The 16658-nt window shown below is 47.3% G+C and overlaps 1 long non-coding RNA gene across 2 annotated transcripts in view; it reads right to left on the bottom strand.

Annotated features, from left to right (window-relative positions):
* Positions 1-3151: 3151 nt before the first annotated feature.
* Positions 3152-16658, bottom strand: part of LOC129050852 (uncharacterized) — a 41741-nt gene continuing 28234 nt past the window's right edge. For both annotated transcript variants that reach the window (XR_008514709.1, XR_008514708.1), the window contains one exon: positions 3152-4063. This is a non-coding gene — a long non-coding RNA (uncharacterized LOC129050852). The remainder of the gene's footprint in view (positions 4064-16658) is intronic.

Below are 16658 nucleotides of genomic sequence, written 5' to 3'. Positions count from 1 at the left end.
CTGAGCTCTGTACTTATGATCTGGGTCTTTTTTTTTTTTTTGTGAGATGGAGTCTTGCTCTGTCACCCAGGCTGGAGTGCAGGGGCACAATCTTGGCTCACTGCAAGCTCCACCTCCTGGATTCACACCATTCTCCTGCCTCAGCCTCCCGAGTAGCTGGGACCACAGGCGCCTGCAACCACGCCTAGCTAATTTTTTGTATTTTTAGTAGAGACGGGGTTTCACCATGTTAGCCAGATGGTCTTGATCTCCTGACCTCACGATCCGCCCGCCTCGGCCCCCCAAAGTGCTGGGATTACAGGTGTGAGCCACTGTGCCCGGCCTGATCTGGGCCATTTTATGCATGTTACACCTCAACAGAAAGTTAGTAGTATTATTTTGATACAGGGTCTCACTCTGTAGCCCAAGCAGGAGGGCAGTGGCGCAATCTCAGCTCACTGCAACCTCTGCCCCCCCCCTCAGCCGGGCTCATACAATCCTCCCACCTCAGCCTCCCAAGTAGTTGGGACTACAGGCACACATCATCATGCCTGGCTAGATGTTTGTATTTTTTTGTAGAGATAAGGTTTCATCGTGTTACCCAGGCTGGTCCTGAACTCCTGAGCTCAAACGATTCACCCACCTCAGCCTCGCAAAGGGCTGGGATTACAGACATGCGCTACCACACCAGGCCAAAAAATTAATATTTTTTAAAGGCTGTTCAGTATGTTAACATGTCTCTGATTTTTTTCTCTTGTCAGTGTTTTCTAAATATTCTTTACTATGCATGTCTTAGTTGTTACAGAAAACTAAAACTGTTTCAAAAACAAGGCTGCTAGAAGTCAGGAGAACGGTTGCCCTTGGGAAGGTGGTGATGAGCAGCGCACCCAGGCGAGTCCTGAGGGGTGCTGGTTTCTCGATTGGGGTGTGGGTTATGTGGGCATGGGTGTGTTCGGTGTGAAGATCCAGTGAACTGTACACTTCTCTGCATTGTTATGCATCAATAAAAATTAAAATATAAGGCAGTTAGCGAAGGGGGTGGAGAGAAAGCACTTGGAATGTTTTTGGCTTACCAAAATCCACAACATTTATTGAATATCTACCTTGCGTCAGGGCCCTTCATGCAGTGAATGTATTTCATCCTCACAGTGGAACTGGGAAGCTCCATTACTTTCAGGACAGCTTTACAGATAAGAAAACTGAGGCTCAGAGGCATTAAGCGACCGGCAGGAGTGAACCACCAGTGGTGGCAGAACTAGAATCTGAAGGCCCATGTCTTTTTCAAGACCCAGAATTATTTACACTTCTACAGAGGACTCTCACCTCTCCTGGGGAGCCTTAGAAAAGTCTGAGATGCGCCGGGAGTTATAGGCCTTGCTGAATCAGAACCTGGGGGCAGGGCCTGGGGATCTGCATTTAACTGCCCCCCGCCGCTATCATTCTCTTGCACCCTCTAGTATGGGCACCAGTGCCTTTCATTGAAACAACAGGGAAGAAACCCATGCAAGCCTATTCAGAGGTAGAAGCAGTCTGGGCACTTTGGGCAGATACAGAAAGATATTAGACGTAATGGTAAGGGGGTTTTACCTGCAGCAACCATTTCAGAAAGACTACCTCATCACTCATGGTGAGTTCCTTTGTGGGGGAGCAGAGAAACTCACATGGCATCTGAAACAAACTTACCTTAAGCACTGTTTCAATAGAACCCTCATTCATGCAGTCGAGAAATTCATTCATTCCATGAGTGGACTCATTCAGTCAGCCCGCAGCATTTCTTGAGCACCTACCACATGTCAGTCACTACTACAGGCTCTGAGGATAAGGAGATGAAAGATTTATTCTCTGTCAGGAGTTACAAGCTGCTGGGGAAGACCAACTGGTTGAACAAAAAATACGCACCTATTAAAATGGTTAAAATGTAAAACAACAGACGACAGGCTGGGCACGGTGGCTCATGCCTGTAATCCCAGCACTTTGGGAGGCCAAGGTGCGTGAATCACCTGAGGTCAGGAATTGGAGACCAGCCTGGCCAACATGGTGAAACCCCATCTCTACTAAAAATACAAAAAATTTCCCAGGTATGGTGGGGGGAATGTGTAATCCCAGCTACTCAGAAGGCTGAGGCAGGGGGGTCACTTGAACCTGGGAGGTGGAGGTTGCAGTGAGCTGAGATCGCACCATTGCACTCCAGCCTGGACAACAAGAGCGAAACTCCGTCTCGGAAAAAAAAAAAAAAAAAAAAACAAACCTGACGATAACACCGAGTGCTGGTGAGGATGTGGAGCCACTGGTGGAAATGCAAAACAGTGCAGCCTCACTGGAAAACAGCTGGGCAGTTTCTTTAAAAAGTTAAACATTCACTTACCATATGACCCAGCAAACTCACCTGTATTTACCTAAGAGATATGAAAACATATGTCCACAGAAAAACACTAATGTTTATAGTAGTTTCATTCATAATCACTGCAAACTGGAAACAACACAAACGTCTTTCATTTGTGACTGGATAAACAAAAATTCATACAGTGAAGTAGCACTCGGCTATAAAAAGTAATTATTGATACACACAAGACCAAGGCTGGATTTCAAATGCATGACTGTAAGCCGAGTGAAAGACACTAGCATTAGGCCGGGCATGGTGGCTCATGCCTGTAATCCCAGCACTTTTGGAGGCCGAGGTGGGTCAAAAGTTCAAGACCAGCCTGGTCAACGTGGTGAAACCCCATCTCTACTAAATGTACAAAAATTAGGCGGGCATGGTGGCGGGCGCCTGTAATCCCAGCTACTCAGGAGGCTGAGGAAGGAGAATCGCTTGAACCCTGGAGGCAGAGGTTGCAGTGAGCCGAGATTGTGCCATTGCACTCCAGCCTAGGCAAAAAGAGCGAAACTTCGTCCCACCCCCCAACCAACTCCCCCAAAAAAAGACACCAGCATTAAAGGTTATAAACAGCATGATTTTATATATGACATTCTGGAAGAGGCAGTGTTGTACAGACAGAAAGCAAATCCATGGTTGCCAGGGGTTGGAGTGGGAAGAGGTGTTGGATACAAAAGAGCATAAGGGAATTGAGGAGGGATGAGGAAATTGTTTTATATTTTGATTGTGTTGGAGATTACAACTTTATACATTTGTCAAAACTCATAGAACTAAAAAAAAAAAAAACCTCAGAACTGTATATCAAAAAGGGTGAATTTTACTGAATGCAAATAATATTTTTTAAAGAAAAAAACAAGATTTGATTACAATACAAGTGATAATCCCAAAGAGAAGAAGAAGAAATGATCAGTGCAGGTTGGGAAGGCTTCCTGGAGGTGACGGTCCCTAAGCTGAGCCTAGTAAAAGGACAAGAGTTTATCAGTTGAGGCCAGGCACAGTGGTTCACGCCTGTAATTCCAGCACTTTGGTAGGCCAAGGCGGGGGATCACTTGAGGTCAGGAGTTCAAGAACAGCCTGGCCAACGTGGTGAAACCCCGTCTCTACTAAAAATACAAAAATTAGCCGGGCATGTTGGCAGACACCTGTAACTCCAGGTACTTGGGAGGCTAAGGCACAAGAATCTCTTGAACCCAGGAAGCAGAAGCTGCAGTGAGCCGAGATCGGGTCACTGCATTCCAGTGTGGGTGATAGATCGAGACTCAGACTCAAAAAAAAAAAAAAAAAAAAAAAAGAGTTTATCAGTTGAATGGGGTGGAGAGGAGCAGGAAACTAGGCAATGGGAACAGCATGAGTGACATCCACTCTGGGGAAGGACTCAGCTGTGCACGAGTGACTAGCAAGGAAAGCAGGGCTCACCAAGTGTCCCTTGACCTTGACACTTGCTAAGGCATTTGGACTTCCTCCTGGGGATAATGGGGAGATACTGAAAGCCTTAGAGCAGAAGAATGACCTGGACAGACTTCTGGTTTGGAAAAGTTCTTCTGTGGGCTGTAGGGAGGTGGGAGAAGGGAACCAGGCTGGAAGCAGGTTGAAGTCAAGACCAATTGAAGTCATTCTTCCCTGTGATTGTACCTTCTTGGCTGAGACATCTGTCACTCCATGAACAATAACTGAACACTTGCTGTGTTCCAGGGAATGTTCTAGAAGCTGAGGATACAAGAATGGACAAGAGTGAAAAAAAAGACAAAATACCGATGGCTCTTCCATTCTAATGAAGACAGACGGTAAACAAGGAAACACACAAACAAGATAATTTCCAGTGGGGTGAGCACTTTAGCAGAGCAGATGAATATAATGGGGGAGGAAGGGCTGGGTTTGCATGTGGTGGTCACAAAGGCTTCTTGAAGGAGGGTGACCTGAGGAGGAGGAGGAGGAGGAGGCACTGGTTAAGTAAGGGCCTGGAAAATGAACTTCTCAGGCAGTGGGCTCAGCAAGTACAGTGGGCTCAGCAAATACAACTTCTCAGGCAGTGGGCCTCCCAAAGTGCTGGGATTGCTTTTGAGGGTTACAAAATGGTGCAGAGCTTGAGGGCAGGATTGGGGGCACAGCCAGGTGCCCCCCTGTGTCTCCAACCCTGCAGAGGAGAAACAGAGTGGCTTCCCCTAGGAGCGGCTGTGTTTCCCTCCTATGCCTCCCCCATGTTTTGGTGAATAACAGTTTATGGCCCCACTTGGAGAGAAAGGCCTGAGTCCCTGTAGGTAGCTTTCCTCCTGGCTCTAAAGGTCACAGCTGTTGCCATCATAAATAGTGCCCATGTTGACAAAATCACACCAGCTCCAGAAGACAGGACACAGAGATGGGAGACAGGAGACAGAAGAGGTAGGACACACCTGGGAAGGCTAAGCCTCATTTACAATGTTAAAAAACAAAAAGTAAAAAAATACCCAAGTAAGCAAACACACATCAGTGTCTCGTGACTCACAGCAAATGCCTGCATCTGTTACCCGGGTCCCCCGTCAACAGAGTTAGCTCCCTGTGGGGGCCCCCAGGACCCTTTCCTAGTATGTAACCCACCTTGGCTACACAGTAGCTGTCCACAGGGGACATTCCTTCATAGACTGGGCTTTTGCATCGGGTCTGAAGTTAGCTGTCAACCAGCCATCCAGACCACCATTGAGAAGGGGCCAAAATGTCATTGAAAACATGCATTAGTTTCCCAGAGCTGCTGTAACAAACACCATAACTCTCCGTTGTGGCAGCTAAAAGTCTGAGACCCCGGGGGTCAGCAGGGTTGGTTTCTTCATCATTTATTATTTATTTATTTATTTATTTATTTATTGAGACAGAGTCTCACTCTGTCACCCAGGCTGGAGGGCACTAGCACCATCTCAGCTCACAGCAACCACTGCTTCTCGGGTCCAAGCAATTCTCCTGCCTCAGCCTCCTGGGTAGCTGGGATTACAGGTGCCCATCATGACGCCCAGCTAATTTTTGTATTTTATGTAGAAACAGGGTTTCATCATCTTGCCCAGGATGGTCTCGAACTCCTGATCTCAAGTGATCTGCCCTCCTGGGCCTCCCAAAGTGCTGGAATTACAGGCATGAGCCACCACGCCTGGCCAGCATGGTTGGTTTCTTCCAGAGGCTCTGGGGGAGATGGTCCCATGCCTCTCTCCAAGCTTTGGGTGGTTGCTGGGAATCCTTTGTGTGCTCTGGTTTGTAGATGCCTCTCCCCATCGTCTGCCTCAGTTGTCACATGGTGCTCTCCCTGTATGTCCCTGTGTTGTCTTCATATCACCTTCCCTCTGTGCATGTCTCTGTGTCCAAATGTCCCTCTTCTTATGACACACCAGTCATTGATTTATTTTTTATTTTTATTTTTGGGGTGGACAGTGTCTCATCTCACTCTGTCACCCAGGCTGGAGTGCAGTGGGGTGATCACGGTTCACTGCAGCCTTCACCTCTAGGCTCAACCAATGCTCCCACCTCAGCTTCCCGAGTAGCTGGGACCACAGGTGCACACTACTACGCCCGGCTAATTTTTTATATTTTTTGTAGAGTCAGGGTCTCACCATGTTGTCCAGGCTGGTCTTGAACTTCTGAGCTCAAGTGGTCTGCCCACTTTGGCCTCCCAAAGTACTGGGATTACAGGATTGAACCACCACGCCCAGCCTCATCAATTTAGGATGTAACCTAATGCAGTATGACCGCATCTTAACTTGACTACATTTGCAAAGACCCTCTTTCCAAATACAGCTATGTTCTGAGGTTCCAGGTGGACATAAATTTGGGGGACACTGTTCAACCTGTTCTGCAAGGTAATAAAAAAGATGGAGAAAATTAGGCTTGCCAAAGGCCTCTGACACAGCTGGGATGGCCAGTGTTCAGCCTGCGGCTGAAAGACAACTGCATGGGCTGGAGGATGAGACCTGCACAGGGCATGCTTGCCCAGTGATCAGTGTGGCAAAAGTGTCTTTGAGGAGAGTGAATCTATTCAGACGCCAGCCGTGGGCAATTGCACTTTCCAAAGACACATCCCCTGATTCTTCCTCCATCCCACATGCTCTTCCACACTGTGACATTGACATTCGTCCATGGAGAGATGGGGTCCGGGTTTTCTTCCCTTGAACCTGCCAGATCTTTGTAACTTTTCACTTTTTATTATTTATTTATTTATTTTGAGACAGGATCTCACTCTGTCCTCCAGGCTGGAGTACAGTGGCTCAATTAATCACAGCTCACTCTAGCCTCGACCTCCTGGGCTCCAGCAATCCTCCCACTCAGCCTCCTGAGTAGCTAGGGATACAGGCTCGCACCATCACACCTGGCTAATTTTTTAAATTTTTTGTAGAAACGGGGTCTCACCATGTTGCCCAGGCTGGTCTCGAACTCCTGGGCTTAAGCAATCCTCCTGCCTCAGCCTCCCAAAGTGCTGGGATTACAGGCTTGAACCACTGCACCCAGCCTCAGAACTTCGTAACTATTTTTTGTTTGTTTTTGTTTTTGTTTTTTGAGACAGTCTCTCTCTGTCGCCCAGGCTGGAGTGCAGTGGCACAGTCTTGGCTCACTGAAACCTCCGCCTCCTGGGTTTAAGCGATTCTCATGCCTCAGCCTCCCGAGTAGCTGAGATTACAAGTGCCTGCCACCACGCCCAGCTAATTTTTCTATATTTAGTAGAGATGGGGTTTCACCATGTTGGACAGGCTGCTCTCGAACTGCAGACCTCTGGTGATCCGCCCACCTCAGCCTCCCAAAGTGCTGGGATTTACAGGCATGAGCCACCACACCCGGCCCCCTTTGTAACTTTTTATAGCTGCCTCAATAGAATGTAGCAAAAGAGACAACGTGTGACAGCTTCTGCCTGGCTTGAGGCACATAACTTAGGAGCCCCAAGATGACGTTAGAAGACCGGCTACCCTGACCTCACCATGCTGGAGAGGTGCCCAGGGAGCCCCACCTGTAAAGCTCACCTCTGCTCACGTCTTCCCAGCCCAGGCACAGGCCGTGAGAGTGAGGACACCTTGGAGATGGCCCCAGCCCAAGTTGGCATCCACCTGCAGCTGGACGAGAGACCCTGCAGAGAGCTGGAACTTCCCAGCCACTCCCAAACACCCAACCCACAGAAACCATGAGAAAATCTGAGTTATTGTTGCTTTAGGCCACTACATTTTAGAGTCATCTTTTATGCAGCAATGGATGACTGATACGGGCAGATTATTTTGCTGAGTGGAGCTTGCAAATCTGGGCTACAGCAGAATCATCTGGGGCAGTGGAGGAGAGGCTGGGTTCTCCCATCTAGAACTTTCCTTCTTTGCCTTCTGTAAGGCCTCTTCTTCAGTCTCCTCTAAATCAAATCTGAGCAAGCAAGTATTTTTATCTTTTGTATTTTATTTTATTTTTTGTTGATTTAATTGTTTTTAAGAGACAGGGTCTCACTCTGTTGCCCAGGCTAGAGTACAGTGGCATGATCATAGCTCACTGCAGCCTCAAACTCCTGGGCTTAAGGGATCCTCCTGCCTCAGTCTCCTGAGTAGCTGGGACTACAGGCATGTGCTACCATTCCCGCTAATTAAAAATTTGTTTGTAGAGGTGAGGTTTCACTATGTTGCTTAGGCTGATCTTAAACTCCTGGCCTCAAGTGATCCTTCTGCCTTGCCCACCCAAAACCTTGGGATTGGCAAGTATTTTTAATGCTTATTTGAAGGGGCTCTGCCTGATCAGCCATTCTTGGGGACTTGGGGGGGAAACTGCAGTGGAGTATTCTTTTGCCCAGGCTGTTCCCATTGTCAGGAAGTCCCTGGCCTGCCTTTTCACTCTCCCCTCAACCTAATGATTCTGTTTCATCTATAGGACTCTGTTCCTTATGTTAAAGGAAAATACAGACAATTTTATATACTTTGTGTTTTTTGAGATGGAGTCTCACTCTATCGCCCAGGCTGGAGTGCAGTGATGCAATCTTGGCTCACTGTAACCTCCACCTACCAGGATCAAGCGATTCTCACGCCTCAGCCTCCCCAGTACCTGGGACTACAGGAGCATGCCATCACACCAGGCTAATTTTTGTGTTTTTAGTAGAGACAGGGTTTTCCTATGTTGGCCAGGCTGGTCTTGAACTCCTGACCTCAGGTGATCCACCCACCTTGGCCTCCCAAAGTACTGGGATTACAGGCATGAGCCACCATGCCCAGACCATTTTGTTTAACAGTTGACAGTCTCTTTTTTAAAAAAAAATAGCAACATATGTATGCATTTGCCATTACTTTGAAATGCATTAAAATTAACATGCATTAATAATTGGAAAGAGGCCTAGACAGATGTGATAAAGCAAACAGAGTAAACGTTCAGGGGTCGTGCACGGTGGCTCAGGCCTGTAATCCCAGCACTTTGGGAGGACGAGGTGCGCAGATCACCTGAGGTCAGGAGTTCGAGACCAGCCTAGCCAACATATAGTGAAACCCCATCTCTGCTAAAAAATACAAAAAGTAGCAGGGCGTGGTGGTGCATGCCTGTAGTCCCAACTACTTGGGAAACTGAGGCAGGAGAATCGCTTGAACCCAGGAGGCAGAGGTTAGAGTGAGGCGAGATCACACCACCACACTCCAGCCTGGGTGACAGAACAAGACTCCATGTCTTAAAAAAAAAAAAAAAAAGAGTAAATGTGCAGGGTGAAACCATAGGTAGTGGCTAGATGGATGCTTGCTATACAACCCTTTTTACTTTTCTGTATGTTTTAAAATTTTTTAATAAAAGATTGGAAAAATGAGAAGAGCAAACAACTACATAGCAAATACAATGAGCTAGATATGGTTCTAAGCCTTACGTCTGTTAACTCATCCCATCCTCAGCCCAACCCATGAGGGGTGTTCTATTGTGATCCCCATTTTACAAAGGAGGAAACTGGGGCATAATGAAGTTCAAGCCATGGTCAAGTTTGAAAGGCTAGCCGAGGGAAACAGATGTGACTCTAACCCAGGCAGTCAGCTCCCAGGCTGCTGCCCAAGCTTAACCATTACAACACGCCACCTCTCACCCGTGTAGCATGTTATAATCAGAAGAATTATACTTTCTTAATTACAATACACTTACATTTAAGTATTATCATTATTATTATTATTTTAAAGACAGGGTCTGGCCCTGTTGCCCAGGCTGGATTGTAGTGGCTTGATCATAGCTCACTGCATCCTTAAACTCCTGGGTTTAAGAGATCCTCCTGCCTCAGCCTTCTGAGTAGCTAGGACTACAGGTACGCACAACCACACCCAGCTAACTTTAAAAACATTTTTGTAGCTGGGCGCAAGTGGCTCATGCCTGTAAGGCCAGCAGTTTGGGAGGCTAAGGTGGGAGGATCACTTGAGCCCAGGAGTTTGAGACCAGCCTGGGCAACATAGTGAAACCTTGTTACTACAAAAAATACAAAAATTAGCCAGGTGTGGTAGTGCGCACTTATAGTCCCAGCTACTGAGGAGTAGGAGAATCACCTGAGCCCAGGAAGTCGAAGTTACCGTGAGCTGAGATCACGCCAGTGCACTCTAGCCTGGGTGACAGAGTGAAACCCTGTCTCAAAAAAACAAAAATTTTAAGCCAGGGATCCCACTATATTGCACAGGCTGGCCTTGAGCTCCTAGCTAGAGGTGAGCCTCCTGCCTTAGCCTACCTAAGTGCTGGGATTATAGGTACATGCCACCATGCTCAGCTAATTATTATTACTATTTTTTGTTTGGTAAAGATGGGGTCTCACTATGTTGCCCAGGCTCGTCTTGAACTCCTGGCCTCAAGTGATCCTCCCACCTTAGCCTCCCAAAGTGTTGGGATTATAGGCATGTGCCATTGTGCCCAGCCCATATAAGTATTATGTAGTGGGCTCTGCCATTCTTTTTGGGTGCCCAGCAAAATTTGCCCTCCTATGTTTGACTGCCTCCCCATATGAGGCCACACCTAGCCAAAGAAAAAGCCAGATCTTGTTTTCCCACACTCCCTTGCAGCTTGGGTAGGAATGCTCAGCTCTGCCCCATAGTCAGACGTACCAGCATCAGGCTTGTGTTCAAAAGCCACCAACAAGAGAAGCAGGTGTCAGAGGGTACATACCTGGCAAAGGTAGTGGCAGAAACATCTGGTATCTGGAGGGAGAGAACCAGAGGGTGCAGTACCCTGAGCCCAGTAGAACCAGCCATGCTCTGTGCCCAGTCCTGGCAGTGGGCACTGCTCTACTCGAGCAATCCCACCTGTGGTTGTGCTTTGTTTCTGGCTGTGAAGACTCCAGACCTGGATCTCTGACCTCCTGGAGACTCTCCGAGCCACCTAATATCCTTTAATAAATTCCTCCTTCTTCCTAATACTAGAATGAATTTCTGCTATGCCTCCTACAACTGATAGATACATTGTATTCTTTTTTTTTTCTTTTTTTTTGAGACGGAGTCTTGCTCTGTTTCCCAGGCTAGAGTGCAGTGGCCGTTCTCCTGCCTCAGCCTCCCCAGCAGCTGGGACTACAGGCATATGCCACCACACCCGGCTAATTTTTCATATTTTTAGTAGAGACAGGGTTTCACTGTGTTAGCCAGGATGGTCTCGATCTCCTGACCTTGTGATCTGCCCGCCTCGGCCTCCCAAAGTGCTGGGATTACAGGTGTGAGCCACCGTGCCCGGCCTACATTGTATTCTTAGCTATAGAAAGAAAACGCTGCAGAGCTACAAGACTGGAAAGGAGCTACTGACAAGTACTCAATGGAATGGGTAACATACAATTTAAGGGAAATTTGACAAGTATATGTCCATATGTTTAAGCTATAAGCTATCCTTGGAAGATCATCTAGAAAGCAGCAACAGTAGCAATCCCTAGGAGGAGTTTGGATGACAGGGGCTCCAGGTACTGGGGCTTTCAAGACAGATCAGACTTGAAAGAAACTTTGGAGGAAGTAGGATACAGTGGCAGACACACTGAAAGAGCCAGGCTTTGCAGTGGACCTATTCAGGTTGAAAATGCAGCTTTCCTGCTTGGGAGACTCATTGAATCTCTGATTTTAGACCTTTAGAATTCTGCAGCAGTGCAGATATTACCTTATCAAAAAATAAATAAGTAAATTTATTTAAAAGGGAAATAAAAAAGATTAAATATTAATCGTAGTGGTCTCTGGGCGGTTCTTTTTCCATCTCTTTATACATTTTTGCCTTTTTCAAATATCTTAGCCTGAGGATGTATGCTTTAAAAACCAAAAACAAAACAAAACAATGAGAAGGAACTGGAGCCTACAGAATGGGAAAGAATATTTGCAAATCAAGTATCTGATAAAGGACTAGTATCTAGAGTCTATAAAGAACTCTTACAACTCAATAATGAAAAGACAACCCAATTAACAATGGGTAAAGAATCCAAATGGACATTTCTTCAAAGAAAATATACAAATGGCTGATAATAACATGTAAAGATACTATCTGGGAAATGTAAATTAAAACCATAATGACGTATCACTTCACACCTGCTAGAATGGCTAAATTTAAAAAGATGGACAATAGCCCAGTGCGGTGGCTCACACCTGTAATCCCAGCACTTTGGGAGGCCGAGGCAGGTGGATCACCTGAGGTCAGGAGTTCGAGACCAGCCTGGCCAACATGGTGAAACGCTGTCTCTACTAAAAATATAAAAATTAGCTGGGCATGGTGGTGTGCACCTGTAATCCCAGCTACTCGGGAGGCTGAGGCAGGAGAATCGCTTGAACCTGGGAAGCAAAGGTTGCAGTGAGCCGAGATTGTGCCACTGCACTCCAGCCTGGGTGACAGAGCAAGTCTCTGTCTCGGAAAAAAAAAAAAAAAAAAAAAAGATGGACAATAACAAGTATTGGTGAGGATATGGAGAAACTGGAACCTTCCTACTCTGCTGATAGGAGTAGTAAATGTTGCAGCTGCTGTGGAAAATAGTTTGGCAGTTCCTCAAAAGGTCAAATGCAGAGCTACTGTATGACTCAGCAAGGCCATTCCTAGGTAAATACCAAAAAGAAATGAAAGCTCATCCACACAAACACTTACACAGAAATGTTAATAGCAGCATTATTTATAATAGCCAAAAGGGAGGCAACCCAAATGTCTATCAACTGATGAATGAATGAACCAAATGTGATCTATCCATAAAATGGAATATTACTCAGCAATAAAAAGAAATGATTTACTGATCCATGCTACAAAATGAATAAACATTGAAAATGCAATGCTAAGTGAGCCTGGGCACGAGGGTTCACACCTCTAATCCCAGCACTTTGGGAGGCCCAGGCAGGCAGATCGCTTGAGCCCAGGAATTTGAAATCAGCCCAAGTAACACGACGAAACCCCATCTCTGCAAAATAATACAAAAGTCTAGCCAGGCCTGGTGGCGTGCGCCTGTGGTCCCAGTTACTCAGGAGGCTGAAGTGGGAGGATCGCTTGAGCCCACAAGGTGGAAGCTGCAGAGAGCTGAGATCACACCACTGCACTCCAGCCTGGGTGACAGATCGAGACAGTGTCTCAAAAAACAAAACAAAACAAAACAGCAACAATAACAACAGCACATGATGCTAAGTGAAAGAAGCCAGACACAAAAGGCCACATATTATATGATTCTATGTATATGAAATGTCCGGAATAGGCAAATCCACAGAGACAGTAAGTAGATGAGTAATTGAAGGGGTGGGGGAAGGGGGTATAGGAGTGACGGCCTAATGGGTATTGGGTTTCTGTTTGGGGTGATGAAAAGGTTCAAAAATTGATTGTGGTGATGATGTCAGTGCTCTGTGAATACACTAAAAGCCATCGAATCATGCTTTAAATGGGTGAATTGCATGATATATGAATTATATCTCAATAAAGCTCTTTTCTAAATGTAAAAAATGGAAAGTGCTGGAGGAAAATGTGAAACAACAGGTTTTTTTTCTTTTTTCTTTTCTTTTTTCTCTCTTTTTTTTGAGACAGAGTCTCGCTCTGTCACCCAGGCTGGAGTGCAGTGGCGCTATCTCGGCTCTTCTGCAACCTCTGCCTCCTAGATTCAAGCGATTCTCCTGCCTCAGCCTCCCAAGTAGCTGGGATTACAGCCACCTGCCACCGCGCCCGGCTAATGTTTATATTTTTCGTAGAGACGGGGTTTCACCATCTTGGCCAGGCTGGTCACTAAACAGCTTTTTTTCTGAGACTTTTACTCTTTTGTTTTTTTGTTTGTTTGGGGGTTTTGTGTGTTTTGTTTCCAGGGCCTAGCAGAAAATTGGAGCCCAGAAAATGGGTGGGTGGATGGATGAATGGATGAATGATTGGATAATGAGATGATCGAACGATCGGATGGGTGGATGAGTGGGTAGATGGAATTTCCAATGTGGTCCCTCCTAGAGCTTCCTTTTTCGTTTGACTCACCCAAAAGTAAAAGAGATGCAACTACTCCAAAATGATTCTCTTTTCAAAACTCTTCATTCCAGCAGCGTCTGAGCTCAGGCAAACAACCACTCACCAAGATACAGAGTCACTGCACTTCCTACCACATTTCCTCTCCTTTGCCCAAAGTAGCAGCAAGTAGGAACCACTGGAATCCCATACACAATTTCTAAAAACAGGCATAGAGGCGCGGTGTGTGTGTTCCAGGCCTGTGCCCCAGGCTGTGGGGCTTTCAAGACAGATCAGACTCGGAACAAACTGCTGAAGAAGCAGAATAAGGCGGCAAGTTCACTGAAGAGCCAGGCTTTGCAGTAGACACATCTAGGTTCAAACGCAGCTTTGCTGTTTGGGCAACTCACTGTCTCTCTGGGCTTTCAGCTCCTTATCTGGAAAACAGCGCCAATAACACCCGCCTCATGAAGTCCACGCCTCTTCAACACCAGTATTAATGATGGGTTCGCTTGGGACCTGGTACCTCTCACTTGGCTTCCTTCTTTCCCCCACCACCTCTGTGCCTGGCCTCCCCTGTCCTGAGACACTGTATGGTGTGGTCACCTTCATAAGCTCTGGTTTCAGATGACCTGGATTGAGTACAGGCTTGGCTCCTCCACTGTGTGACCTTGGGCAAGATACTTAACCTCTCTGTGCCTCCGTTTCCTATCTGTAAAATGGGGTTAATAATAATAGCTGCCGTATAAGATATAAGTTTGTTCTGAGGATTAAAGGAGATAAATCTTACAGATCGCTGAGATCAGTGACTGGCATATACTATGCACTCTGTGAATACTGACAATAATAGCCCAGCATAGCAGCATACTCCTACAGGAAGCCCTATCTGAAAGGCGATAGGGGGCAGTGGCCACTTGCCAGTTGGCCTTGCAGGGGAAATGTGGCCCATCCATTGGGCCTCCCCGACGGTTCCTGGGCTTAGCAGCCCTATTTGATCCTGTGGAATAACGACAATTGCACTACCCTGCTTTATGGCCATCCTCTCTGTGGCTTTGAACAGGAAGCCGTCTTTCCTCCCAGACACGCTGGTGCCTTTCCTGGTCTCCATGGAAACAGGCCAGGCTTGGTGCTGCTGACTGGCCTGGAGTCAGGGTTTGGTTGAGGACAGATTGGAGGCCACATGCTTACCCGGCGGCACCAGGGAAAGGACCGTCTTCTAGATGGACTCGTGGAATGTTCTTTTCCTGACGCCTGGAGCTTGAGTGAGGGGTACCCTCAGAACTTCTGCAGAGATAGTTTCAGAAGCTGATGTTAAAGGAACAGGCTGAGGCTGGGTGCAGTGGCTCACGCCTGTAGTCCCAGCACTTTGGGAGGCCGAGGCAGGTGGATCACTTGAGGTCAGGAATTGGAGACCAGCCTGGCCAACATGGTAAAACCCCATCTCTACTAAAAATACAAAAATTAACTGCGTGTGGTGGCGGGTGCCTGTAATCCCACCTACTCGGGAGGCTGAGGCACGAGAATCACTTGAACCCAAGAGGCAGAGGTTACAGTGAGCCAAGATCACACCACTCCACTCCAGCTTGGGCGACAGAGGGAAACTCTGTCTCAAAAAAGAAAAGACGCTGACGTTAAAGAAACAGGCTGAGGCCAGGTTTGGTGGCTCACGCTTGTAATCCCAGCACTTTGGGAGGCCGAGGAGGGCAGATCACTAGAGCTCAGAAGTTTGAGACCAGCCTGGGCAACATAGTGACACCTCATCTCTACCAAAAAAAAAAACAATAACAATACAAAAATTAGCCAGGCACGGTGGTGCATGCCTGTAGCCCCAGCTACTTGGGAGACTGAGGTGGGAGGATCACTTGAGCCCAGGAGGTGGAGGCTGCAGTGAGCCACGATGACGCCACCGTACTCCAGCCTGGGTGACAGAGTGAGGCCTTGTCTCAAAAAATATGTATATAAATAAAAATAAAAAATAAAGGAACAGGCTTGGGGTGGTTTCCCATTGTCAGCCACCTCTCAGCTCAGCTGGGCTGCTCTTCCCTGCTTGCTAAGACTGAACCCATCTTTTATCTCATCTGATGCCTACCACAATAGCAGAGGAAGTGGGGATTTCCAGACCCATTTGACAGATCAGGCAATGGGGGCTCAGAAAGGGTAAGCAATTTGCCTAAGGACACACAGCTGCTTCTTCCTCTTCCAATGTTCCCTCACTTTGCACCATTCCCTTTTTGATGACCTTTGTGGGAATCACTGCTTCTGATCCAGAATCAGAGCATTCTTTAAAATAAAAGATAATAATGATAACTAAAGTTTGAATACCTACAATGTAGCAGGCATTTCCTACACATTATTCCATTTAATCTTTATAGCATATTTTATTAAATATCCCAGAGCAGTTATTGGTGTCCCTTTTGGGGATCCCTCCCACACATACTTCAGACAGGCCTTTGACATTGCTGGGGAGACACGTGAGGTTCCTACTAGTGAGCTCTGCCATGGGACCCCAGAGTCATTCATTCACTAAAGCAGGTATTGAACACCTACACCTTACCAGGTCCTTGACAAACTGTGAGGTGCTGTGCACTGCTTTGTGAATTTCCAAGTGGATCACCACCCAGCTTGGTACAAGGTAAAGGCAAAAGGAAATGGAAAGGAGATGGGAAAGGAGGGGAATGAGGTGTGGAAGGGTGGAAATGAGGTGAAGAGGGGAGGGAATGAGGTGGGGAGGAGACGGAAGGAGGTGGGGAGGGGAGGGAAGGAGGTGGGGAGGGGAGGGAAGGAGGTGGGGGAGGGGAGGGAAGGAGGCGGGAAGGGGAGGGAAGGAGGCGGGGAGGGGAGGGAAGGAGGCGGGGAGGGGTGGGAAGGAGGCGGGGAGGGGAGGGAAGGAGGCGGGGAGGGGAGGGAAGGAGGCGGGGAGGGGAGGGAAGGAGGCGGGGAGGGGAGGGAAGGAAGTGATGGGGGAAGA

Source organism: Pongo abelii, chromosome 18, assembly GCF_028885655.2.
Source record: "Pongo abelii isolate AG06213 chromosome 18, NHGRI_mPonAbe1-v2.0_pri, whole genome shotgun sequence".
In the NCBI taxonomy this organism is placed as follows: Eukaryota; Metazoa; Chordata; class Mammalia; order Primates; family Hominidae; genus Pongo; species Pongo abelii.
Note: the sequence above shows the minus strand (reverse complement) of the source record. Positions and strands in the feature narration are given on the sequence as shown.